The sequence below is a fragment of the Schistocerca cancellata genome, unplaced genomic scaffold, assembly GCF_023864275.1.
Source record: "Schistocerca cancellata isolate TAMUIC-IGC-003103 unplaced genomic scaffold, iqSchCanc2.1 HiC_scaffold_1144, whole genome shotgun sequence".
Classification (NCBI taxonomy): domain Eukaryota; kingdom Metazoa; phylum Arthropoda; class Insecta; order Orthoptera; family Acrididae; genus Schistocerca; species Schistocerca cancellata.
The window spans coordinates 3,973,626-3,995,480 of NW_026047143.1; the positions used below are offsets into that span (position 1 = coordinate 3,973,626).

Below are 21,855 nucleotides of genomic sequence, written 5' to 3' on the forward strand. Positions count from 1 at the left end.
GAATAAATTCGTGGTTACAAATCAAATTTGGAACTCAACACACCTACACAACAATAGGCGGTGACGTATTTCAGAAATCACCTGCCGATTCGTACTGTTTTGTCGTTTTCAAAGTCTTCTTGGCAAACTTGGTTAGCACATTCTCCCTCAACCTGAGTTAATTACTGCATTTTCGTTCCATTACAGTAGTTTAAAAGGCTTAAGGAAGCATCTTTGTCACAACAGAAAGGTAGTTTGAAAATTGGGCTGGCGACATAACAAAAAAAAAACAGTAAGGGAGCCAACAGCACCCGGGTTTCCAAGGCGGTCACCCATCCAAGTACTAGCCGGGCCCGATGATGCTTAACTTCGGTGATCGGACGAGAACCGGTGTATTCATTATGGTATGGCCGTTGGCGCTCATCTAATGTAGGAGCACGGCAGAATTCGCGTTCGGCTTTTCTCCCAACACACAAAATGTTAGTTTTCGGCCGCATTTGACGAAAGCGCTTCCTTCCGCAACCGCCAGTTCCTCGAGGACGGCGCGGGGAGGCGCGCCCGGTGTCCCAGCAGAGCGACGGCCGAATTGGCGGGCGCACCGCCGCGTGTGTGAGACGCACTGCTGCTCGTTGCACCCCCTGTCATTCGCTGGGCGCGTGCAGCCTTCGACACTAGCGGAGGACGCATCTTGTCCCTGGTGTTCAGCGGAGGGCCTGTGCGGGGTGTGGCAGTATCGTGCTGGAGGGCGCCACTGGTAGCGATGTGGGCTTCCTCGCTTCGCCTCGCCTCACACCAGGTGTCTGCGTAGTTTGCAGTGCATTCGCACCATTCCTATCCCTGTCCCTGTCCCCGTCCCGACTTGTCCCGACTTTGCTCGACTGCCGCTCGCTGCCGCTCGGGTCGTGGTCCATATGACAGCGCAAGCACGACAAACGTCTGCGGGACGAGACGAGACGAGACGAGACGAGACGACTAAGGAATAAATTCGTGGTTACAAATCAAATTTGGAACTCTACACTCCTACACAACAATAGGCGGTGACGTATTTCAGAAATCACCTGCCGATTCGTACTGTTTTGTCGTTTTCAAAGTCTTCTTGGCAAACTTGGTTAGCACATTCTCCCTCAAACTGAGTTAATTACTGCATTTTCGTACCATTACAGTAGTTTAAAAGGCTTAAGGAAGCATCTTTGTCACAACAGAAAGGTAGTTTGAAAATTGGGCTGGCGACATAACAAAAAAAAAGAAAAGGAAGGGAGCCAACAGCACCCGGGTTTCCCAGGCGGTCACCCATCCAAGTACTAGCCGGGCCCGATGATGCTTAACTTCGGTGATCGGACGAGAACCGGTGTATTCATTATGGTATGGCCGTTGGCTCTCATCTAATGTAGGAGCACGGCAGAATTCGCGTTCGGCTTTTCTCCCAACACACAAAATGTTAGTTTTCGGCCGCATTTGACGAAAGCGCTTCCTTCCGCAACCGCCAGTTCCTCGAGGACGGCGCGGGGAGGCGCGCCCGGTGTCCCAGCAGAGCGACGGCCGAATTGGCGGGCGCACCGCCGCGTGTGTTAGACGCACTGCTGCTCGTTGCACCCCCTGTCATTCGCTGGGCGCGTGCAGCCTTCGACACTAGCGGAGGACGCATCTTGTCCCTGGTGTTCAGCGGAGGGCCTGTGCGGGGTGTGGCAGTATCGTGCTGGAGGGCGCCACTGGTAGCGATGTGGGCTTCCTCGCTTCGCCTCGCCTCACACCAGGTGTCTGCGTAGTTTGCAGTGCATTCGCACCATTCCTAACCCTGTCCCTGTCCCCGTCCCGACTTGTCCCGACTTTGCTCGACTGCCGCTCGCTGCCGCTCGGGTCGTGGTCCATATGACAGCGCAAGCACGACAAACGTCTGCGGGACGAGACGAGACGAGACGAGACGAGACGACTAAGGAATAAATTCGTGGTTACAAATCAAATTTGGAACTCTACACTCCTACACAACAATAGGCGGTGACGTATTTCAGAAATCACCTGCCGATTCGTACTGTTTTGTCGTTTTCAAAGTCTTCTTGGCAAACTTGGTTAGCACATTCTCCCTCAAACTGAGTTAATTACTGCATTTTCGTACCATTACAGTAGTTTAAAAGGCTTAAGGAAGCATCTTTCTCACAACAGAAAGGTAGTTTGAAAATTGGGCTGGCGACATAACAAAAAAAAAAGGAAGGGAGCCAACAGCACCCGGGTTTCCCAGGCGGTCACCCATCCAAGTACTAGCCGGGCCCGATGATGCTTAACTTCGGTGATCGGACGAGAACCGGTGTATTCATCATGGTATGGCCGTTGGCGCTCATCTAATGTAGGAGCACGGCAGAATTCGCGTTCGGCTTTTCTCCCAACACACAAAATGTTAGTTTTCGGCCGCATTTGACGAAAGCGCTTCCTTCCGCAACCGCCAGTTCCTCGAGGACGGCGCGGGGAGGCGCGCCCGGTGTCCCAGCAGAGCGACGGCCGAATTGGCGGGCGCACCGCCGCGTGTGTGAGACGCACTGCTGCTCGTTGCACCCACTGTCATTCGCTGGGCGCGTGCAGCCTTCGACACTAGCGGAGGACGCATCTTGTCCCTGGTGTTCAGCGGAGGGCCTGTGCGGGGTGTGGCAGTATCGTGCTGGAGGGCGCCACTGGTAGCGATGTGGGCTTCCTCGCTTCGCCTCGCCTCACACCAGGTGTCTGCGTAGTTTGCAGTGCATTCGCACCATTCCTATCCCTGTCCCTGTCCCCGTCCCGACTTGTCCCGACTTTGCTCGACTGCCGCTCGCTGCCGCTCGGGTCGTGGTCCATATGACAGCGCAAGCACGACAAACGTCTGCGGGACGAGACGAGACGAGACGAGACGAGACGACTAAGGAATAAATTCGTGGTTACAAATCAAATTTGGAACTCTACACTCCTACACAACAATAGGCGGTGACGTATTTCAGAAATCACCTGCCGATTCGTACTGTTTTGTCGTTTTCAAAGTCTTCTTGGCAAACTTGGTTAGCACATTCTCCCTCAAACTGAGTTAATTACTGCATTTTCGTACCATTACAGTAGTTTAAAAGGCTTAAGGAAGCATCTTTGTCACAACAGAAAGGTAGTTTGAAAATTGGGCTGGCGACATAACAAAAAAAAAGAAAAGGAAGGGAGCCAACAGCACCCGGGTTTCCCAGGCGGTCACCCATCCAAGTACTAGCCGGGCCCGATGATGCTTAACTTCGGTGATCGGACGAGAACCGGTGTATTCATTATGGTATGGCCGTTGGCGCTCATCTAATGTAGGAGCACGGCAGAATTCGCGTTCGGCTTTTCTCCCAACACACAAAATGTTAGTTTTCGGCCGCATTTGACGAAAGCGCTTCCTTCCGCAACCGCCAGTTCCTCGAGGACGGCGCGGGGAGGCGCGCCCGGTGTCCCAGCAGAGCGACGGCCGAATTGGCGGGCGCACCGCCGCGTGTGTGAGACGCACTGCTGCTCGTTGCACCCCCTGTCATTCGCTGGGCGCGTGCAGCCTTCGACACTAGCGGAGGACGCATCTTGTCCCTGGTGTTCAGCGGAGGGCCTGTGCGGGGTGTGGCAGTATCGTGCTGGAGGGCGCCACTGGTAGCGATGTGGGCTTCCTCGCTTCGCCTCGCCTCACACCAGGTGTCTGCGTAGTTTGCAGTGCATTCGCACCATTCCTAACCCTGTCCCTGTCCCCGTCCCGACTTGTCCCGACTTTGCTCGACTGCCGCTCGCTGCCGCTCGGGTCGTGGTCCATATGACAGCGCAAGCACGACAAACGTCTGCGGGACGAGACGAGACGAGACGAGACGAGACGACTAAGGAATAAATTCGTGGTTACAAATCAAATTTGGAACTCAACACACCTACACAACAATAGGCGGTGACGTATTTCAGAAATCACCTGCCGATTCGTACTGTTTTGTCGTTTTCAAAGTCTTCTTGGCAAACTTGGTTAGCACATTCTCCCTCAAACTGAGTTAATTACTGCATTTTCGTACCATTACAGTAGTTTAAAAGGCTTAAGGAAGCATCTTTCTCACAACAGAAAGGTAGTTTGAAAATTGGGCTGGCGACATAAAAAAAAAAAAGGAAGGGAGCCAACAGCACCCGGGTTTCCCAGGCGGTCACCCATCCAAGTACTAGCCGGGCCTGATGATGCTTAACTTCGGTGATCGGACGAGAACCGGTGTATTCATCATGGTATGGCCGTTGGCGCTCATCTAATGTAGGAGCACGGCAGAATTCGCGTTCGGCTTTTCTCCCAACACACAAAATGTTAGTTTTCGGCCGCATTTGACGAAAGCGCTTCCTTCCGCAACCGCAAGTTCCTCGAGGACGGCGCGGGGAGGCGCGCCCGGCGTCCCAGCAGAGCGACGGCCGAATTGGCGGGCGCACCGCCGCGTGTGTGAGACGCACTGCTGCTCGTTGCACCCCCTGTCATTTGCTGGGCGCGTGCAGCCTTCGACACTAGCGGAGGACGCATCTTGTCCCTGGTGTTCAGCGGAGGGCCTGTGCGGGGTGTGGCATTATCGTGCTGGAGGGCGCCACTGGTAGCGATGTGGGCTTCCTCGCTTCGCCTCGCCTCACACCAGGTGTCTGCGTAGTTTGCAGTGCATTCGCACCATTCCTATCCCTGTCCCTGTCCCCGTCCCGACTTGTCCCGACTTTGCTCGACTGCCGCTCGCTGCCGCTCGGGTCGTGGTCCATATGACAGCGCAAGCACGACAAACGTCTGCGGGACGAGACGAGACGAGACGAGACGAGACGACTAAGGAATAAATTCGTGGTTACAAATCAAATTTGGAACTCTACACTCCTACACAACAATAGGCGGTGACGTATTTCAGAAATCACCTGCCGATTCGTACTGTTTTGTCGTTTTCAAAGTCTTCTTGGCAAACTTGGTTAGCACATTCTCCCTCAAACTGAGTTAATTACTGCATTTTCGTACCAGTACAGTAGTTTAAAAGGCTTAAGGAAGCATCTTTGTCACAACAGAAAGGTAGTTTGAAAATTGGGCTGGCGACATAACAAAAAAAAAGAAAGGGAAGGGAGCCAACAGCACCCGGGTTTCCCAGGCGGTCACCCATCCAAGTACTAGCCGGGCCCGATGATGCTTAACTTCGGTGATCGGACGAGAACCGGTGTATTCATTATGGTATGGCCGTTGGCGCTCATCTAATGTAGGAGCACGGCAGAATTCGCGTTCGGCTTTTCTCCCAACACACAAAATGTTAGTTTTCGGCCGCATTTGACGAAAGCGCTTCCTTCCGCAACCGCCAGTTCCTCGAGGACGGCGCGGGGAGGCGCGCCCGGTGTCCCAGCAGAGCGACGGCCGAATTGGCGGGCGCACCGCCGCGTGTGTGAGACGCACTGCTGCTCGTTGCACCCCCTGTCATTCGCTGGGCGCGTGCAGCCTTCGACACTAGCGGAGGACGCATCTTGTCCCTGGTGTTCAGCGGAGGGCCTGTGCGGGGTGTGGCAGTATCGTGCTGGAGGGCGCCACTGGTAGCGATGTGGGCTTCCTCGCTTCGCCTCGCCTCACACCAGGTGTCTGCGTAGTTTGCAGTGCATTCGCACCATTCCTAACCCTGTCCCTGTCCCCGTCCCGACTTGTCCCGACTTTGCTCGACTGCCGCTCGCTGCCGCTCGGGTCGTGGTCCATATGACAGCGCAAGCACGACAAACGTCTGCGGGACGAGACGAGACGAGACGAGACGAGACGACTAAGGAATAAATTCGTGGTTACAAATCAAATTTGGAACTCAACACACCTACACAACAATAGGCGGTGACGTATTTCAGAAATCACCTGCCGATTCGTACTGTTTTGTCGTTTTCAAAGTCTTCTTGGCAAACTTGGTTAGCACATTCTCCCTCAAACTGAGTTAATTACTGCATTTTCGTACCATTACAGTAGTTTAAAAGGCTTAAGGAAGCATCTTTCTCACAACAGAAAGGTAGTTTGAAAATTGGGCTGGCGACATAAAAAAAAAAAAGGAAGGGAGCCAACAGCACCCGGGTTTCCCAGGCGGTCACCCATCCAAGTACTAGCCGGGCCTGATGATGCTTAACTTCGGTGATCGGACGAGAACCGGTGTATTCATCATGGTATGGCCGTTGGCGCTCATCTAATGTAGGAGCACGGCAGAATTCGCGTTCGGCTTTTCTCCCAACACACAAAATGTTAGTTTTCGGCCGCATTTGACGAAAGCGCTTCCTTCCGCAACCGCAAGTTCCTCGAGGACGGCGCGGGGAGGCGCGCCCGGCGTCCCAGCAGAGCGACGGCCGAATTGGCGGGCGCACCGCCGCGTGTGTGAGACGCACTGCTGCTCGTTGCACCCCCTGTCATTTGCTGGGCGCGTGCAGCCTTCGACACTAGCGGAGGACGCATCTTGTCCCTGGTGTTCAGCGGAGGGCCTGTGCGGGGTGTGGCATTATCGTGCTGGAGGGCGCCACTGGTAGCGATGTGGGCTTCCTCGCTTCGCCTCGCCTCACACCAGGTGTCTGCGTAGTTTGCAGTGCATTCGCACCATTCCTAACCCTGTCCCTGTCCCCGTCCCGACTTGTCCCGACTTTGCTCGACTGCCGCTCGCTGCCGCTCGGGTCGTGGTCCATATGACAGCGCAAGCACGACAAACGTCTGCGGGACGAGACGAGACGAGACGAGACGAGACGACTAAGGAATAAATTCGTGGTTACAAATCAAATTTGGAACTCAACACACCTACACAACAATAGGCGGTGACGTATTTCAGAAATCACCTGCCGATTCGTACTGTTTTGTCGTTTTCAAAGTCTTCTTGGCAAACTTGGTTAGCACATTCTCCCTCAAACTGAGTTAATTACTGCATTTTCGTACCATTACAGTAGTTTAAAAGGCTTAAGGAAGCATCTTTCTCACAACAGAAAGGTAGTTTGAAAATTGGGCTGGCGACATAAAAAAAAAAAAGGAAGGGAGCCAACAGCACCCGGGTTTCCCAGGCGGTCACCCATCCAAGTACTAGCCGGGCCTGATGATGCTTAACTTCGGTGATCGGACGAGAACCGGTGTATTCATCATGGTATGGCCGTTGGCGCTCATCTAATGTAGGAGCACGGCAGAATTCGCGTTCGGCTTTTCTCCCAACACACAAAATGTTAGTTTTCGGCCGCATTTGACGAAAGCGCTTCCTTCCGCAACCGCAAGTTCCTCGAGGACGGCGCGGGGAGGCGCGCCCGGCGTCCCAGCAGAGCGACGGCCGAATTGGCGGGCGCACCGCCGCGTGTGTGAGACGCACTGCTGCTCGTTGCACCCCCTGTCATTTGCTGGGCGCGTGCAGCCTTCGACACTAGCGGAGGACGCATCTTGTCCCTGGTGTTCAGCGGAGGGCCTGTGCGGGGTGTGGCATTATCGTGCTGGAGGGCGCCACTGGTAGCGATGTGGGCTTCCTCGCTTCGCCTCGCCTCACACCAGGTGTCTGCGTAGTTTGCAGTGCATTCGCACCATTCCTATCCCTGTCCCTGTCCCCGTCCCGACTTGTCCCGACTTTGCTCGACTGCCGCTCGCTGCCGCTCGGGTCGTGGTCCATATGACAGCGCAAGCACGACAAACGTCTGCGGGACGAGACGAGACGAGACGAGACGAGACGACTAAGGAATAAATTCGTGGTTACAAATCAAATTTGGAACTCTACACTCCTACACAACAATAGGCGGTGACGTATTTCAGAAATCACCTGCCGATTCGTACTGTTTTGTCGTTTTCAAAGTCTTCTTGGCAAACTTGGTTAGCACATTCTCCCTCAAACTGAGTTAATTACTGCATTTTCGTACCAGTACAGTAGTTTAAAAGGCTTAAGGAAGCATCTTTGTCACAACAGAAAGGTAGTTTGAAAATTGGGCTGGCGACATAACAAAAAAAAAGAAAGGGAAGGGAGCCAACAGCACCCGGGTTTCCCAGGCGGTCACCCATCCAAGTACTAGCCGGGCCCGATGATGCTTAACTTCGGTGATCGGACGAGAACCGGTGTATTCATTATGGTATGGCCGTTGGCGCTCATCTAATGTAGGAGCACGGCAGAATTCGCGTTCGGCTTTTCTCCCAACACACAAAATGTTAGTTTTCGGCCGCATTTGACGAAAGCGCTTCCTTCCGCAACCGCCAGTTCCTCGAGGACGGCGCGGGGAGGCGCGCCCGGTGTCCCAGCAGAGCGACGGCCGAATTGGCGGGCGCACCGCCGCGTGTGTGAGACGCACTGCTGCTCGTTGCACCCCCTGTCATTCGCTGGGCGCGTGCAGCCTTCGACACTAGCGGAGGACGCATCTTGTCCCTGGTGTTCAGCGGAGGGCCTGTGCGGGGTGTGGCAGTATCGTGCTGGAGGGCGCCACTGGTAGCGATGTGGGCTTCCTCGCTTCGCCTCGCCTCACACCAGGTGTCTGCGTAGTTTGCAGTGCATTCGCACCATTCCTAACCCTGTCCCTGTCCCCGTCCCGACTTGTCCCGACTTTGCTCGACTGCCGCTCGCTGCCGCTCGGGTCGTGGTCCATATGACAGCGCAAGCACGACAAACGTCTGCGGGACGAGACGAGACGAGACGAGACGAGACGACTAAGGAATAAATTCGTGGTTACAAATCAAATTTGGAACTCAACACACCTACACAACAATAGGCGGTGACGTATTTCAGAAATCACCTGCCGATTCGTACTGTTTTGTCGTTTTCAAAGTCTTCTTGGCAAACTTGGTTAGCACATTCTCCCTCAAACTGAGTTAATTACTGCATTTTCGTACCATTACAGTAGTTTAAAAGGCTTAAGGAAGCATCTTTCTCACAACAGAAAGGTAGTTTGAAAATTGGGCTGGCGACATAAAAAAAAAAAAGGAAGGGAGCCAACAGCACCCGGGTTTCCCAGGCGGTCACCCATCCAAGTACTAGCCGGGCCTGATGATGCTTAACTTCGGTGATCGGACGAGAACCGGTGTATTCATCATGGTATGGCCGTTGGCGCTCATCTAATGTAGGAGCACGGCAGAATTCGCGTTCGGCTTTTCTCCCAACACACAAAATGTTAGTTTTCGGCCGCATTTGACGAAAGCGCTTCCTTCCGCAACCGCAAGTTCCTCGAGGACGGCGCGGGGAGGCGCGCCCGGCGTCCCAGCAGAGCGACGGCCGAATTGGCGGGCGCACCGCCGCGTGTGTGAGACGCACTGCTGCTCGTTGCACCCCCTGTCATTTGCTGGGCGCGTGCAGCCTTCGACACTAGCGGAGGACGCATCTTGTCCCTGGTGTTCAGCGGAGGGCCTGTGCGGGGTGTGGCATTATCGTGCTGGAGGGCGCCACTGGTAGCGATGTGGGCTTCCTCGCTTCGCCTCGCCTCACACCAGGTGTCTGCGTAGTTTGCAGTGCATTCGCACCATTCCTATCCCTGTCCCTGTCCCCGTCCCGACTTGTCCCGACTTTGCTCGACTGCCGCTCGCTGCCGCTCGGGTCGTGGTCCATATGACAGCGCAAGCACGACAAACGTCTGCGGGACGAGACGAGACGAGACGAGACGAGACGACTAAGGAATAAATTCGTGGTTACAAATCAAATTTGGAACTCTACACTCCTACACAACAATAGGCGGTGACGTATTTCAGAAATCACCTGCCGATTCGTACTGTTTTGTCGTTTTCAAAGTCTTCTTGGCAAACTTGGTTAGCACATTCTCCCTCAAACTGAGTTAATTACTGCATTTTCGTACCAGTACAGTAGTTTAAAAGGCTTAAGGAAGCATCTTTGTCACAACAGAAAGGTAGTTTGAAAATTGGGCTGGCGACATAACAAAAAAAAAGAAAAGGAAGGGAGCCAACAGCACCCGGGTTTCCCAGGCGGTCACCCATCCAAGTACTAGCCGGGCCCGATGATGCTTAACTTCGGTGATCGGACGAGAACCGGTGTATTCATTATGGTATGGCCGTTGGCGCTCATCTAATGTAGGAGCACGGCAGAATTCGCGTTCGGCTTTTCTCCCAACACACAAAATGTTAGTTTTCGGCCGCATTTGACGAAAGCGCTTCCTTCCGCAACCGCCAGTTCCTCGAGGACGGCGCGGGGAGGCGCGCCCGGTGTCCCAGCAGAGCGACGGCCGAATTGGCGGGCGCACCGCCGCGTGTGTGAGACGCACTGCTGCTCGTTGCACCCCCTGTCATTCGCTGGGCGCGTGCAGCCTTCGACACTAGCGGAGGACGCATCTTGTCCCTGGTGTTCAGCGGAGGGCCTGTGCGGGGTGTGGCAGTATCGTGCTGGAGGGCGCCACTGGTAGCGATGTGGGCTTCCTCGCTTCGCCTCGCCTCACACCAGGTGTCTGCGTAGTTTGCAGTGCATTCGCACCATTCCTATCCCTGTCCCTGTCCCCGTCCCGACTTGTCCCGACTTTGCTCGACTGCCGCTCGCTGCCGCTCGGGTCGTGGTCCATATGACAGCGCAAGCACGACAAACGTCTGCGGGACGAGACGAGACGAGACGAGACGAGACGACTAAGGAATAAATTCGTGGTTACAAATCAAATTTGGAACTCTACACTCCTACACAACAATAGGCGGTGACGTATTTCAGAAATCACCTGCCGATTCGTACTGTTTTGTCGTTTTCAAAGTCTTCTTGGCAAACTTGGTTAGCACATTCTCCCTCAAACTGAGTTAATTACTGCATTTTCGTACCATTACAGTAGTTTAAAAGGCTTAAGGAAGCATCTTTCTCACAACAGAAAGGTAGTTTGAAAATTGGGCTGGCGACATAAAAAAAAAAAAAGGAAGGGAGCCAACAGCACCCGGGTTTCCCAGGCGGTCACCCATCCAAGTACTAGCCGGGCCCGATGATGCTTAACTTCGGTGATCGGACGAGAACCGGTGTATTCATCATGGTATGGCCGTTGGCGCTCATCTAATGTAGGAGCACGGCAGAATTCGCGTTCGGCTTTTCTCCCAACACACAAAATGTTAGTTTTCGGCCGCATTTGACGAAAGCGCTTCCTTCCGCAACCGCAAGTTCCTCGAGGACGGCGCGGGGAGGCGCGCCCGGCGTCCCAGCAGAGCGACGGCCGAATTGGCGGGCGCACCGCCGCGTGTGTGAGACGCACTGCTGCTCGTTGCACCCCCTGTCATTTGCTGGGCGCGTGCAGCCTTCGACACTAGCGGAGGACGCATCTTGTCCCTGGTGTTCAGCGGAGGGCCTGTGCGGGGTGTGGCATTATCGTGCTGGAGGGCGCCACTGGTAGCGATGTGGGCTTCCTCGCTTCGCCTCGCCTCACACCAGGTGTCTGCGTAGTTTGCAGTGCATTCGCACCATTCCTATCCCTGTCCCTGTCCCCGTCCCGACTTGTCCCGACTTTGCTCGACTGCCGCTCGCTGCCGCTCGGGTCGTGGTCCATATGACAGCGCAAGCACGACAAACGTCTGCGGGACGAGACGAGACGAGACGAGACGAGACGACTAAGGAATAAATTCGTGGTTACAAATCAAATTTGGAACTCTACACTCCTACACAACAATAGGCGGTGACGTATTTCAGAAATCACCTGCCGATTCGTACTGTTTTGTCGTTTTCAAAGTCTTCTTGGCAAACTTGGTTAGCACATTCTCCCTCAAACTGAGTTAATTACTGCATTTTCGTACCAGTACAGTAGTTTAAAAGGCTTAAGGAAGCATCTTTGTCACAACAGAAAGGTAGTTTGAAAATTGGGCTGGCGACATAACAAAAAAAAAGAAAAGGAAGGAAGCCAACAGCACCCGGGTTTCCCAGGCGGTCACCCATCCAAGTACTAGCCGGGCCCGATGATGCTTAACTTCGGTGATCGGACGAGAACCGGTGTATTCATTATGGTATGGCCGTTGGCGCTCATCTAATGTAGGAGCACGGCAGAATTCGCGTTCGGCTTTTCTCCCAACACACAAAATGTTAGTTTTCGGCCGCATTTGACGAAAGCGCTTCCTTCCGCAACCGCCAGTTCCTCGAGGACGGCGCGGGGAGGCGCGCCCGGTGTCCCAGCAGAGCGACGGCCGAATTGGCGGGCGCACCGCCGCGTGTGTGAGACGCACTGCTGCTCGTTGCACCCCCTGTCATTCGCTGGGCGCGTGCAGCCTTCGACACTAGCGGAGGACGCATCTTGTCCCTGGTGTTCAGCGGAGGGCCTGTGCGGGGTGTGGCAGTATCGTGCTAGAGGGCGCCACTGGTAGCGATGTGGGCTTCCTCGCTTCGCCTCGCCTCACACCAGGTGTCTGCGTAGTTTGCAGTGCATTCGCACCATTCCTAACCCTGTCCCTGTCCCCGTCCCGACTTGTCCCGACTTTGCTCGACTGCCGCTCGCTGCCGCTCGGGTCGTGGTCCATATGACAGCGCAAGCACGACAAACGTCTGCGGGACGAGACGAGACGAGACGAGACGAGACGACTAAGGAATAAATTCGTGGTTACAAATCAAATTTGGAACTCTACACTCCTACACAACAATAGGCGGTGACGTATTTCAGAAATCACCTGCCGATTCGTACTGTTTTGTCGTTTTCAAAGTCTTCTTGGCAAACTTGGTTAGCACATTCTCCCTCAAACTGAGTTAATTACTGCATTTTCGTACCATTACAGTAGTTTAAAAGGCTTAAGGAAGCATCTTTCTCACAACAGAAAGGTAGTTTGAAAATTGGGCTGGCGACATAAAAAAAAAAAAAGGAAGGGAGCCAACAGCACCCGGGTTTCCCAGGCGGTCACCCATCCAAGTACTAGCCGGGCCCGATGATGCTTAACTTCGGTGATCGGACGAGAACCGGTGTATTCATCATGGTATGGCCGTTGGCGCTCATCTAATGTAGGAGCACGGCAGAATTCGCGTTCGGCTTTTCTCCCAACACACAAAATGTTAGTTTTCGGCCGCATTTGACGAAAGCGCTTCCTTCCGCAACCGCCAGTTCCTCGAGGACGGCGCGGGGAGGCGCGCCCGGTGTCCCAGCAGAGCGACGGCCGAATTGGCGGGCGCACCGCCGCGTGTGTGAGACGCACTGCTGCTCGTTGCACCCCCTGTCATTCGCTGGGCGCGTGCAGCCTTCGACACTAGCGGAGGACGCATCTTGTCCCTGGTGTTCAGCGGAGGGCCTGTGCGGGGTGTGGCAGTATCGTGCTGGAGGGCGCCACTGGTAGCGATGTGGGCTTCCTCGCTTCGCCTCGCCTCACACCAGGTGTCTGCGTAGTTTGCAGTGCATTCGCACCATTCCTATCCCTGTCCCTGTCCCCGTCCCGACTTGTCCCGACTTTGCTCGACTGCCGCTCGCTGCCGCTCGGGTCGTGGTCCATATGACAGCGCAAGCACGACAAACGTCTGCGGGACGAGACGAGACGAGACGAGACGAGACGACTAAGGAATAAATTCGTGGTTACAAATCAAATTTGGAACTCTACACTCCTACACAACAATAGGCGGTGACGTATTTCAGAAATCACCTGCCGATTCGTACTGTTTTGTCGTTTTCAAAGTCTTCTTGGCAAACTTGGTTAGCACATTCTCCCTCAAACTGAGTTAATTACTGCATTTTCGTACCAGTACAGTAGTTTAAAAGGCTTAAGGAAGCATCTTTGTCACAACAGAAAGGTAGTTTGAAAATTGGGCTGGCGACATAACAAAAAAAAAGAAAAGGAAGGGAGCCAACAGCACCCGGGTTTCCCAGGCGGTCACCCATCCAAGTACTAGCCGGGCCCGATGATGCTTAACTTCGGTGATCGGACGAGAACCGGTGTATTCATTATGGTATGGCCGTTGGCGCTCATCTAATGTAGGAGCACGGCAGAATTCGCGTTCGGCTTTTCTCCCAACACACAAAATGTTAGTTTTCGGCCGCATTTGACGAAAGCGCTTCCTTCCGCAACCGCCAGTTCCTCGAGGACGGCGCGGGGAGGCGCGCCCGGTGTCCCAGCAGAGCGACGGCCGAATTGGCGGGCGCACCGCCGCGTGTGTGAGACGCACTGCTGCTCGTTGCACCCCCTGTCATTCGCTGGGCGCGTGCAGCCTTCGACACTAGCGGAGGACGCATCTTGTCCCTGGTGTTCAGCGGAGGGCCTGTGCGGGGTGTGGCAGTATCGTGCTAGAGGGCGCCACTGGTAGCGATGTGGGCTTCCTCGCTTCGCCTCGCCTCACACCAGGTGTCTGCGTAGTTTGCAGTGCATTCGCACCATTCCTAACCCTGTCCCTGTCCCCGTCCCGACTTGTCCCGACTTTGCTCGACTGCCGCTCGCTGCCGCTCGGGTCGTGGTCCATATGACAGCGCAAGCACGACAAACGTCTGCGGGACGAGACGAGACGAGACGAGACGAGACGACTAAGGAATAAATTCGTGGTTACAAATCAAATTTGGAACTCTACACTCCTACACAACAATAGGCGGTGACGTATTTCAGAAATCACCTGCCGATTCGTACTGTTTTGTCGTTTTCAAAGTCTTCTTGGCAAACTTGGTTAGCACATTCTCCCTCAAACTGAGTTAATTACTGCATTTTCGTACCATTACAGTAGTTTAAAAGGCTTAAGGAAGCATCTTTCTCACAACAGAAAGGTAGTTTGAAAATTGGGCTGGCGACATAAAAAAAAAAAAAGGAAGGGAGCCAACAGCACCCGGGTTTCCCAGGCGGTCACCCATCCAAGTACTAGCCGGGCCCGATGATGCTTAACTTCGGTGATCGGACGAGAACCGGTGTATTCATCATGGTATGGCCGTTGGCGCTCATCTAATGTAGGAGCACGGCAGAATTCGCGTTCGGCTTTTCTCCCAACACACAAAATGTTAGTTTTCGGCCGCATTTGACGAAAGCGCTTCCTTCCGCAACCGCCAGTTCCTCGAGGACGGCGCGGGGAGGCGCGCCCGGTGTCCCAGCAGAGCGACGGCCGAATTGGCGGGCGCACCGCCGCGTGTGTGAGACGCACTGCTGCTCGTTGCACCCCCTGTCATTCGCTGGGCGCGTGCAGCCTTCGACACTAGCGGAGGACGCATCTTGTCCCTGGTGTTCAGCGGAGGGCCTGTGCGGGGTGTGGCAGTATCGTGCTGGAGGGCGCCACTGGTAGCGATGTGGGCTTCCTCGCTTCGCCTCGCCTCACACCAGGTGTCTGCGTAGTTTGCAGTGCATTCGCACCATTCCTATCCCTGTCCCTGTCCCCGTCCCGACTTGTCCCGACTTTGCTCGACTGCCGCTCGCTGCCGCTCGGGTCGTGGTCCATATGACAGCGCAAGCACGACAAACGTCTGCGGGACGAGACGAGACGAGACGAGACGAGACGACTAAGGAATAAATTCGTGGTTACAAATCAAATTTGGAACTCTACACTCCTACACAACAATAGGCGGTGACGTATTTCAGAAATCACCTGCCGATTCGTACTGTTTTGTCGTTTTCAAAGTCTTCTTGGCAAACTTGGTTAGCACATTCTCCCTCAAACTGAGTTAATTACTGCATTTTCGTACCATTACAGTAGTTTAAAAGGCTTAAGGAAGCATCTTTCTCACAACAGAAAGGTAGTTTGAAAATTGGGCTGGCGACATAAAAAAAAAAAAGGAAGGGAGCCAACAGCACCCGGGTTTCCCAGGCGGTCACCCATCCAAGTACTAGCCGGGCCCGATGATGCTTAACTTCGGTGATCGGACGAGAACCGGTGTATTCATCATGGTATGGCCGTTGGCGCTCATCTAATGTAGGAGCACGGCAGAATTCGCGTTCGGCTTTTCTCCCAACACACAAAATGTTAGTTTTCGGCCGCATTTGACGAAAGCGCTTCCTTCCGCAACCGCCAGTTCCTCGAGGACGGCGCGGGGAGGCGCGCCCGGTGTCCCAGCAGAGCGACGGCCGAATTGGCGGGCGCACCGCCGCGTGTGTGAGACGCACTGCTGCTCGTTGCACCCCCTGTCATTCGCTGGGCGCGTGCAGCCTTCGACACTAGCGGAGGACGCATCTTGTCCCTGGTGTTCAGCGGAGGGCCTGTGCGGGGTGTGGCAGTATCGTGCTGGAGGGCGCCACTGGTAGCGATGTGGGCTTCCTCGCTTCGCCTCGCCTCACACCAGGTGTCTGCGTAGTTTGCAGTGCATTCGCACCATTCCTATCCCTGTCCCTGTCCCCGTCCCGACTTGTCCCGACTTTGCTCGACTGCCGCTCGCTGCCGCTCGGGTCGTGGTCCATATGACAGCGCAAGCACGACAAACGTCTGCGGGACGAGACGAGACGAGACGAGACGAGACGACTAAGGAATAAATTCGTGGTTACAAATCAAATTTGGAACTCTACACTCCTACACAACAATAGGCGGTGACGTATTTCAGAAATCACCTGCCGATTCGTACTGTTTTGTCGTTTTCAAAGTCTTCTTGGCAAACTTGGTTAGCACATTCTCCCTCAAACTGAGTTAATTACTGCATTTTCGTACCATTACAGTAGTTTAAAAGGCTTAAGGAAGCATCTTTGTCACAACAGAAAGGTAGTTTGAAAATTGGGCTGGCGACATAACAAAAAAAAAGAAAAGGAAGGGAGCCAACAGCACCCGGGTTTCCCAGGCGGTCACCCATCCAAGTACTAGCCGGGCCCGATGATGCTTAACTTCGGTGATCGGACGAGAACCGGTGTATTCATTATGGTATGGCCGTTGGCGCTCATCTAATGTAGGAGCACGGCAGAATTCGCGTTCGGCTTTTCTCCCAACACACAAAATGTTAGTTTTCGGCCGCATTTGACGAAAGCGCTTCCTTCTGCAACCGCCAGTTCCTCGAGGACGGCGCGGGGAGGCGCGCCCGGTGTCCCAGCAGAGCGACGGCCGAATTGGCGGGCGCACCGCCGCGTGTGTGAGACGCACTGCTGCTCGTTGCACCCCCTGTCATTCGCTGGGCGCGTGCAGCCTTCGACACTAGCGGAGGACGCATCTTGTCCCTGGTGTTCAGCGGAGGGCCTGTGCGGGGTGTGGCAGTATCGTGCTGGAGGGCGCCACTGGTAGCGATGTGGGCTTCCTCGCTTCGCCTCGCCTCACACCAGGTGTCTGCGTAGTTTGCAGTGCATTCGCACCATTCCTAACCCTGTCCCTGTCCCCGTCCCGACTTGTCCCGACTTTGCTCGACTGCCGCTCGCTGCCGCTCGGGTCGTGGTCCATATGACAGCGCAAGCACGACAAACGTCTGCGGGACGAGACGAGACGAGACGAGACGAGACGACTAAGGAATAAATTCGTGGTTACAAATCAAATTTGGAACTCAACACACCTACACAACAATAGGCGGTGACGTATTTCAGAAATCACCTGCCGATTCGTACTGTTTTGTCGTTTTCAAAGTCTTCTTGGCAAACTTGGTTAGCACATTCTCCCTCAAACTGAGTTAATTACTGCATTTTCGTACCATTACAGTAGTTTAAAAGGCTTAAGGAAGCATCTTTCTCACAACAGAAAGGTAGTTTGAAAATTGGGCTGGCGACATAAAAAAAAAAAAAGGAAGGGAGCCAACAGCACCCGGGTTTCCCAGGCGGTCACCCATCCAAGTACTAGCCGGGCCTGATGATGCTTAACTTCGGTGATCGGACGAGAACCGGTGTATTCATCATGGTATGGCCGTTGGCGCTCATCTAATGTAGGAGCACGGCAGAATTCGCGTTCGGCTTTTCTCCCAACACACAAAATGTTAGTTTTCGGCCGCATTTGACGAAAGCGCTTCCTTCCGCAACCGCCAGTTCCTCGAGGACGGCGCGGGGAGGCGCGCCCGGCGTCCCAGCAGAGCGACGGCCGAATTGGCGGGCGCACCGCCGCGTGTGTTAGACGCACTGCTGCTCGTTGCACCCCCTGTCATTTGCTGGGCGCGTGCAGCCTTCGACACTAGCGGAGGACGCATCTTGTCCCTGGTGTTCAGCGGAGGGCCTGTGCGGGGTGTGGCATTATCGTGCTGGAGGGCGCCACTGGTAGCGATGTGGGCTTCCTCGCTTCGCCTCGCCTCACACCAGGTGTCTGCGTAGTTTGCAGTGCATTCGCACCATTCCTATCCCTGTCCCTGTCCCCGTCCCGACTTGTCCCGACTTTGCTCGACTGCCGCTCGCTGCCGCTCGGGTCGTGGTCCATATGACAGCGCAAGCACGACAAACGTCTGCGGGACGAGACGAGACGAGACGAGACGAGACGACTAAGGAATAAATTCGTGGTTACAAATCAAATTTGGAACTCTACACTCCTACACAACAATAGGCGGTGACGTATTTCAGAAATCACCTGCCGATTCGTACTGTTTTGTCGTTTTCAAAGTCTTCTTGGCAAACTTGGTTAGCACATTCTCCCTCAAACTGAGTTAATTACTGCATTTTCGTACCAGTACAGTAGTTTAAAAGGCTTAAGGAAGCATCTTTGTCACAACAGAAAGGTAGTTTGAAAATTGGGCTGGCGACATAACAAAAAAAAAGAAAAGGAAGGGAGCCAACAGCACCCGGGTTTCCCAGGCGGTCACCCATCCAAGTACTAGCCGGGCCCGATGATGCTTAACTTCGGTGATCGGACGAGAACCGGTGTATTCATTATGGTATGGCCGTTGGCGCTCATCTAATGTAGGAGCACGGCAGAATTCGCGTTCGGCTTTTCTCCCAACACACAAAATGTTAGTTTTCGGCCGCATTTGACGAAAGCGCTTCCTTCCGCAACCGCCAGTTCCTCGAGGACGGCGCGGGGAGGCGCGCCCGGTGTCCCAGCAGAGCGACGGCCGAATTGGCGGGCGCACCGCCGCGTGTGTGAGACGCACTGCTGCTCGTTGCACCCCCTGTCATTCGCTGGGCGCGTGCAGCCTTCGACACTAGCGGAGGACGCATCTTGTCCCTGGTGTTCAGCGGAGGGCCTGTGCGGGGTGTGGCAGTATCGTGCTGGAGGGCGCCACTGGTAGCGATGTGGGCTTCCTCGCTTCGCCTCGCCTCACACCAGGTGTCTGCGTAGTTTGCAGTGCATTCGCACCATTCCTAACCCTGTCCCTGTCCCCGTCCCGACTTGTCCCGACTTTGCTCGACTGCCGCTCGCTGCCGCTCGGGTCGTGGTCCATATGACAGCGCAAGCACGACAAACGTCTGCGGGACGAGACGAGACGAGACGAGACGAGACGACTAAGGAATAAATTCGTGGTTACAAATCAAATTTGGAACTCTACACTCCTACACAACAATAGGCGGTGACGTATTTCAGAAATCACCTGCCGATTCGTACTGTTTTGTCGTTTTCAAAGTCTTCTTGGCAAACTTGGTTAGCACATTCTCCCTCAAACTGAGTTAATTACTGCATTTTCGTACCATTACAGTAGTTTAAAAGGCTTAAGGAAGCATCTTTCTCACAACAGAAAGGTAGTTTGAAAATTGGGCTGGCGACATAAAAAAAAAAAAGGAAGGGAGCCAACAGCACCCGGGTTTCCCAGGCGGTCACCCATCCAAGTACTAGCCGGGCCCGATGATGCTTAACTTCGGTGATCGGACGAGAACCGGTGTATTCATCATGGTATGGCCGTTGGCGCTCATCTAATGTAGGAGCACGGCAGAATTCGCGTTCGGCTTTTCTCCCAACACACAAAATGTTACTTTTCGGCCGCATTTGACGAAAGCGCTTCCTTCCGCAACCGCCAGTTCCTCGAGGACGGCGCGGGGAGGCGCGCCCGGTGTCCCAGCAGAGCGACGGCCGAATTGGCGGGCGCACCGCCGCGTGTGTGAGACGCACTGCTGCTCGTTGCACCCCCTGTCATTCGCTGGGCGCGTGCAGCCTTCGACACTAGCGGAGGACGCATCTTGTCCCTGGTGTTCAGCGGAGGGCCTGTGCGGGGTGTGGCAGTATCGTGCTGGAGGGCGCCACTGGTAGCGATGTGGGCTTCCTCGCTTCGCCTCGCCTCACACCAGGTGTCTGCGTAGTTTGCAGTGCATTCGCACCATTCCTATCCCTGTCCCTGTCCCCGTCCCGACTTGTCCCGACTTTGCTCGACTGCCGCTCGCTGCCGCTCGGGTCGTGGTCCATATGACAGCGCAAGCACGACAAACGTCTGCGGGACGAGACGAGACGAGACGAGACGAGACGACTAAGGAATAAATTCGTGGTTACAAATCAAATTTGGAACTCTACACTCCTACACAACAATAGGCGGTGACGTATTTCAGAAATCACCTGCCGATTCGTACTGTTTTGTCGTTTTCAAAGTCTTCTTGGCAAACTTGGTTAGCACATTCTCCCTCAAACTGAGTTAATTACTGCATTTTCGTACCATTACAGTAGTTTAAAAGGCTTAAGGAAGCATCTTTGTCACAACAGAAAGGTAGTTTGAAAATTGGGCTGGCGACATAACAAAAAAAAGAAAAGGAAGGGAGCCAACAGCACCCGGGTTTCCCAGGCGGTCACCCATCCAAGTACTAGCCGGGCCCGATGATGCTTAACTTCGGTGATCGGACGAGAACCGGTGTATTCATTATGGTATGGCCGTTGGCGCTCATCTAATGTAGGAGCACGGCAGAATTCGCGTTCGGCTTTTCTCCCAACACACAAAATGTTAGTTTTCGGCCGCATTTGACGAAAGCGCTTCCTTCTGCAACCGCCAGTTCCTCGAGGACGGCGCGGGGAGGCGCGCCCGGTGTCCCAGCAGAGCGACGGCCGAATTGGCGGGCGCACCGCCGCGTGTGTGAGACGCACTGCTGCTCGTTGCACCCCCTGTCATTCGCTGGGCGCGTGCAGCCTTCGACACTAGCGGAGGACGCATCTTGTCCCTGGTGTTCAGCGGAGGGCCTGTGCGGGGTGTGGCAGTATCGTGCTGGAGGGCGCCACTGGTAGCGATGTGGGCTTCCTCGCTTCGCCTCGCCTCACACCAGGTGTCTGCGTAGTTTGCAGTGCATTCGCACCATTCCTAACCCTGTCCCTGTCCCCGTCCCGACTTGTCCCGACTTTGCTCGACTGCCGCTCGCTGCCGCTCGGGTCGTGGTCCATATGACAGCGCAAGCACGACAAACGTCTGCGGGACGAGACGAGACGAGACGAGACGAGACGACTAAGGAATAAATTCGTGGTTACAAATCAAATTTGGAACTCAACACACCTACACAACAATAGGCGGTGACGTATTTCAGAAATCACCTGCCGATTCGTACTGTTTTGTCGTTTTCAAAGTCTTCTTGGCAAACTTGGTTAGCACATTCTCCCTCAAACTGAGTTAATTACTGCATTTTCGTACCATTACAGTAGTTTAAAAGGCTTAAGGAAGCATCTTTCTCACAACAGAAAGGTAGTTTGAAAATTGGGCTGGCGACATAAAAAAAAAAAAAGGAAGGGAGCCAACAGCACCCGGGTTTCCCAGGCGGTCACCCATCCAAGTACTAGCCGGGCCTGATGATGCTTAACTTCGGTGATCGGACGAGAACCGGTGTATTCATCATGGTATGGCCGTTGGCGCTCATCTAATGTAGGAGCACGGCAGAATTCGCGTTCGGCTTTTCTCCCAACACACAAAATGTTAGTTTTCGGCCGCATTTGACGAAAGCGCTTCCTTCCGCAACCGCCAGTTCCTCGAGGACGGCGCGGGGAGGCGCGCCCGGCGTCCCAGCAGAGCGACGGCCGAATTGGCGGGCGCACCGCCGCGTGTGTGAGACGCACTGCTGCTCGTTGCACCCCCTTTCATTTGCTGGGCGCGTGCAGCCTTCGACACTAGCGGAGGACGCATCTTGTCCCTGGTGTTCAGCGGAGGGCCTGTGCGGGGTGTGGCATTATCGTGCTGGAGGGCGCCACTGGTAGCGATGTGGGCTTCCTCGCTTCGCCTCGCCTCACACCAGGTGTCTGCGTAGTTTGCAGTGCATTCGCACCATTCCTATCCCTGTCCCTGTCCCCGTCC

At 54.6% G+C, this 21,855-nt stretch overlaps 23 non-coding genes across 23 annotated transcripts; all 23 read right to left on the reverse strand.

Annotated features, from left to right (window-relative positions):
* Window positions 1-278: 278 nt before the first annotated feature.
* On the reverse strand, window positions 279-397 carry LOC126159730 (5S ribosomal RNA). The gene has a single exon (XR_007534575.1). It is a non-coding gene; the product is annotated as a 5S ribosomal RNA (ribosomal RNA).
* An 839-nt stretch (window positions 398-1,236) lies between these two features.
* On the reverse strand, window positions 1,237-1,355 carry LOC126159562 (5S ribosomal RNA). The gene has a single exon (XR_007534417.1). It is a non-coding gene; the product is annotated as a 5S ribosomal RNA (ribosomal RNA).
* Window positions 1,356-2,190: 835 nt separating this feature from the next.
* On the reverse strand, window positions 2,191-2,309 carry LOC126159541 (5S ribosomal RNA). Its single transcript, XR_007534398.1, has one exon. It is a non-coding gene; the product is annotated as a 5S ribosomal RNA (ribosomal RNA).
* An 839-nt stretch (window positions 2,310-3,148) lies between these two features.
* Window positions 3,149-3,267, reverse strand: LOC126159563 (5S ribosomal RNA). Its single transcript, XR_007534418.1, has one exon. It is a non-coding gene; the product is annotated as a 5S ribosomal RNA (ribosomal RNA).
* Window positions 3,268-4,101: 834 nt separating this feature from the next.
* On the reverse strand, window positions 4,102-4,220 carry LOC126159707 (5S ribosomal RNA). The gene has a single exon (XR_007534553.1). It is a non-coding gene; the product is annotated as a 5S ribosomal RNA (ribosomal RNA).
* An 839-nt stretch (window positions 4,221-5,059) lies between these two features.
* On the reverse strand, window positions 5,060-5,178 carry LOC126159564 (5S ribosomal RNA). Its single transcript, XR_007534419.1, has one exon. It is a non-coding gene; the product is annotated as a 5S ribosomal RNA (ribosomal RNA).
* Window positions 5,179-6,012: 834 nt separating this feature from the next.
* On the reverse strand, window positions 6,013-6,131 carry LOC126159709 (5S ribosomal RNA). Its single transcript, XR_007534555.1, has one exon. It is a non-coding gene; the product is annotated as a 5S ribosomal RNA (ribosomal RNA).
* An 834-nt stretch (window positions 6,132-6,965) lies between these two features.
* LOC126159710 (5S ribosomal RNA) lies at window positions 6,966-7,084 on the reverse strand. Its single transcript, XR_007534556.1, has one exon. It is a non-coding gene; the product is annotated as a 5S ribosomal RNA (ribosomal RNA).
* Window positions 7,085-7,923: 839 nt separating this feature from the next.
* LOC126159565 (5S ribosomal RNA) lies at window positions 7,924-8,042 on the reverse strand. Its single transcript, XR_007534420.1, has one exon. It is a non-coding gene; the product is annotated as a 5S ribosomal RNA (ribosomal RNA).
* Window positions 8,043-8,876: 834 nt separating this feature from the next.
* Window positions 8,877-8,995, reverse strand: LOC126159711 (5S ribosomal RNA). The gene has a single exon (XR_007534557.1). It is a non-coding gene; the product is annotated as a 5S ribosomal RNA (ribosomal RNA).
* Window positions 8,996-9,834: 839 nt separating this feature from the next.
* LOC126159567 (5S ribosomal RNA) lies at window positions 9,835-9,953 on the reverse strand. Its single transcript, XR_007534422.1, has one exon. It is a non-coding gene; the product is annotated as a 5S ribosomal RNA (ribosomal RNA).
* An 835-nt stretch (window positions 9,954-10,788) lies between these two features.
* Window positions 10,789-10,907, reverse strand: LOC126159553 (5S ribosomal RNA). The gene has a single exon (XR_007534409.1). It is a non-coding gene; the product is annotated as a 5S ribosomal RNA (ribosomal RNA).
* Window positions 10,908-11,746: 839 nt separating this feature from the next.
* LOC126159568 (5S ribosomal RNA) lies at window positions 11,747-11,865 on the reverse strand. The gene has a single exon (XR_007534423.1). It is a non-coding gene; the product is annotated as a 5S ribosomal RNA (ribosomal RNA).
* An 835-nt stretch (window positions 11,866-12,700) lies between these two features.
* LOC126159566 (5S ribosomal RNA) lies at window positions 12,701-12,819 on the reverse strand. Its single transcript, XR_007534421.1, has one exon. It is a non-coding gene; the product is annotated as a 5S ribosomal RNA (ribosomal RNA).
* Window positions 12,820-13,658: 839 nt separating this feature from the next.
* Window positions 13,659-13,777, reverse strand: LOC126159569 (5S ribosomal RNA). The gene has a single exon (XR_007534424.1). It is a non-coding gene; the product is annotated as a 5S ribosomal RNA (ribosomal RNA).
* Window positions 13,778-14,612: 835 nt separating this feature from the next.
* Window positions 14,613-14,731, reverse strand: LOC126159578 (5S ribosomal RNA). Its single transcript, XR_007534432.1, has one exon. It is a non-coding gene; the product is annotated as a 5S ribosomal RNA (ribosomal RNA).
* Window positions 14,732-15,565: 834 nt separating this feature from the next.
* Window positions 15,566-15,684, reverse strand: LOC126159589 (5S ribosomal RNA). The gene has a single exon (XR_007534443.1). It is a non-coding gene; the product is annotated as a 5S ribosomal RNA (ribosomal RNA).
* Window positions 15,685-16,523: 839 nt separating this feature from the next.
* Window positions 16,524-16,642, reverse strand: LOC126159570 (5S ribosomal RNA). Its single transcript, XR_007534425.1, has one exon. It is a non-coding gene; the product is annotated as a 5S ribosomal RNA (ribosomal RNA).
* An 835-nt stretch (window positions 16,643-17,477) lies between these two features.
* On the reverse strand, window positions 17,478-17,596 carry LOC126159712 (5S ribosomal RNA). Its single transcript, XR_007534558.1, has one exon. It is a non-coding gene; the product is annotated as a 5S ribosomal RNA (ribosomal RNA).
* Window positions 17,597-18,435: 839 nt separating this feature from the next.
* Window positions 18,436-18,554, reverse strand: LOC126159571 (5S ribosomal RNA). The gene has a single exon (XR_007534426.1). It is a non-coding gene; the product is annotated as a 5S ribosomal RNA (ribosomal RNA).
* An 834-nt stretch (window positions 18,555-19,388) lies between these two features.
* On the reverse strand, window positions 19,389-19,507 carry LOC126159601 (5S ribosomal RNA). Its single transcript, XR_007534454.1, has one exon. It is a non-coding gene; the product is annotated as a 5S ribosomal RNA (ribosomal RNA).
* Window positions 19,508-20,345: 838 nt separating this feature from the next.
* On the reverse strand, window positions 20,346-20,464 carry LOC126159572 (5S ribosomal RNA). The gene has a single exon (XR_007534427.1). It is a non-coding gene; the product is annotated as a 5S ribosomal RNA (ribosomal RNA).
* Window positions 20,465-21,299: 835 nt separating this feature from the next.
* LOC126159713 (5S ribosomal RNA) lies at window positions 21,300-21,418 on the reverse strand. The gene has a single exon (XR_007534559.1). It is a non-coding gene; the product is annotated as a 5S ribosomal RNA (ribosomal RNA).
* Between the last annotated feature and the right edge of the window lie 437 nt (window positions 21,419-21,855).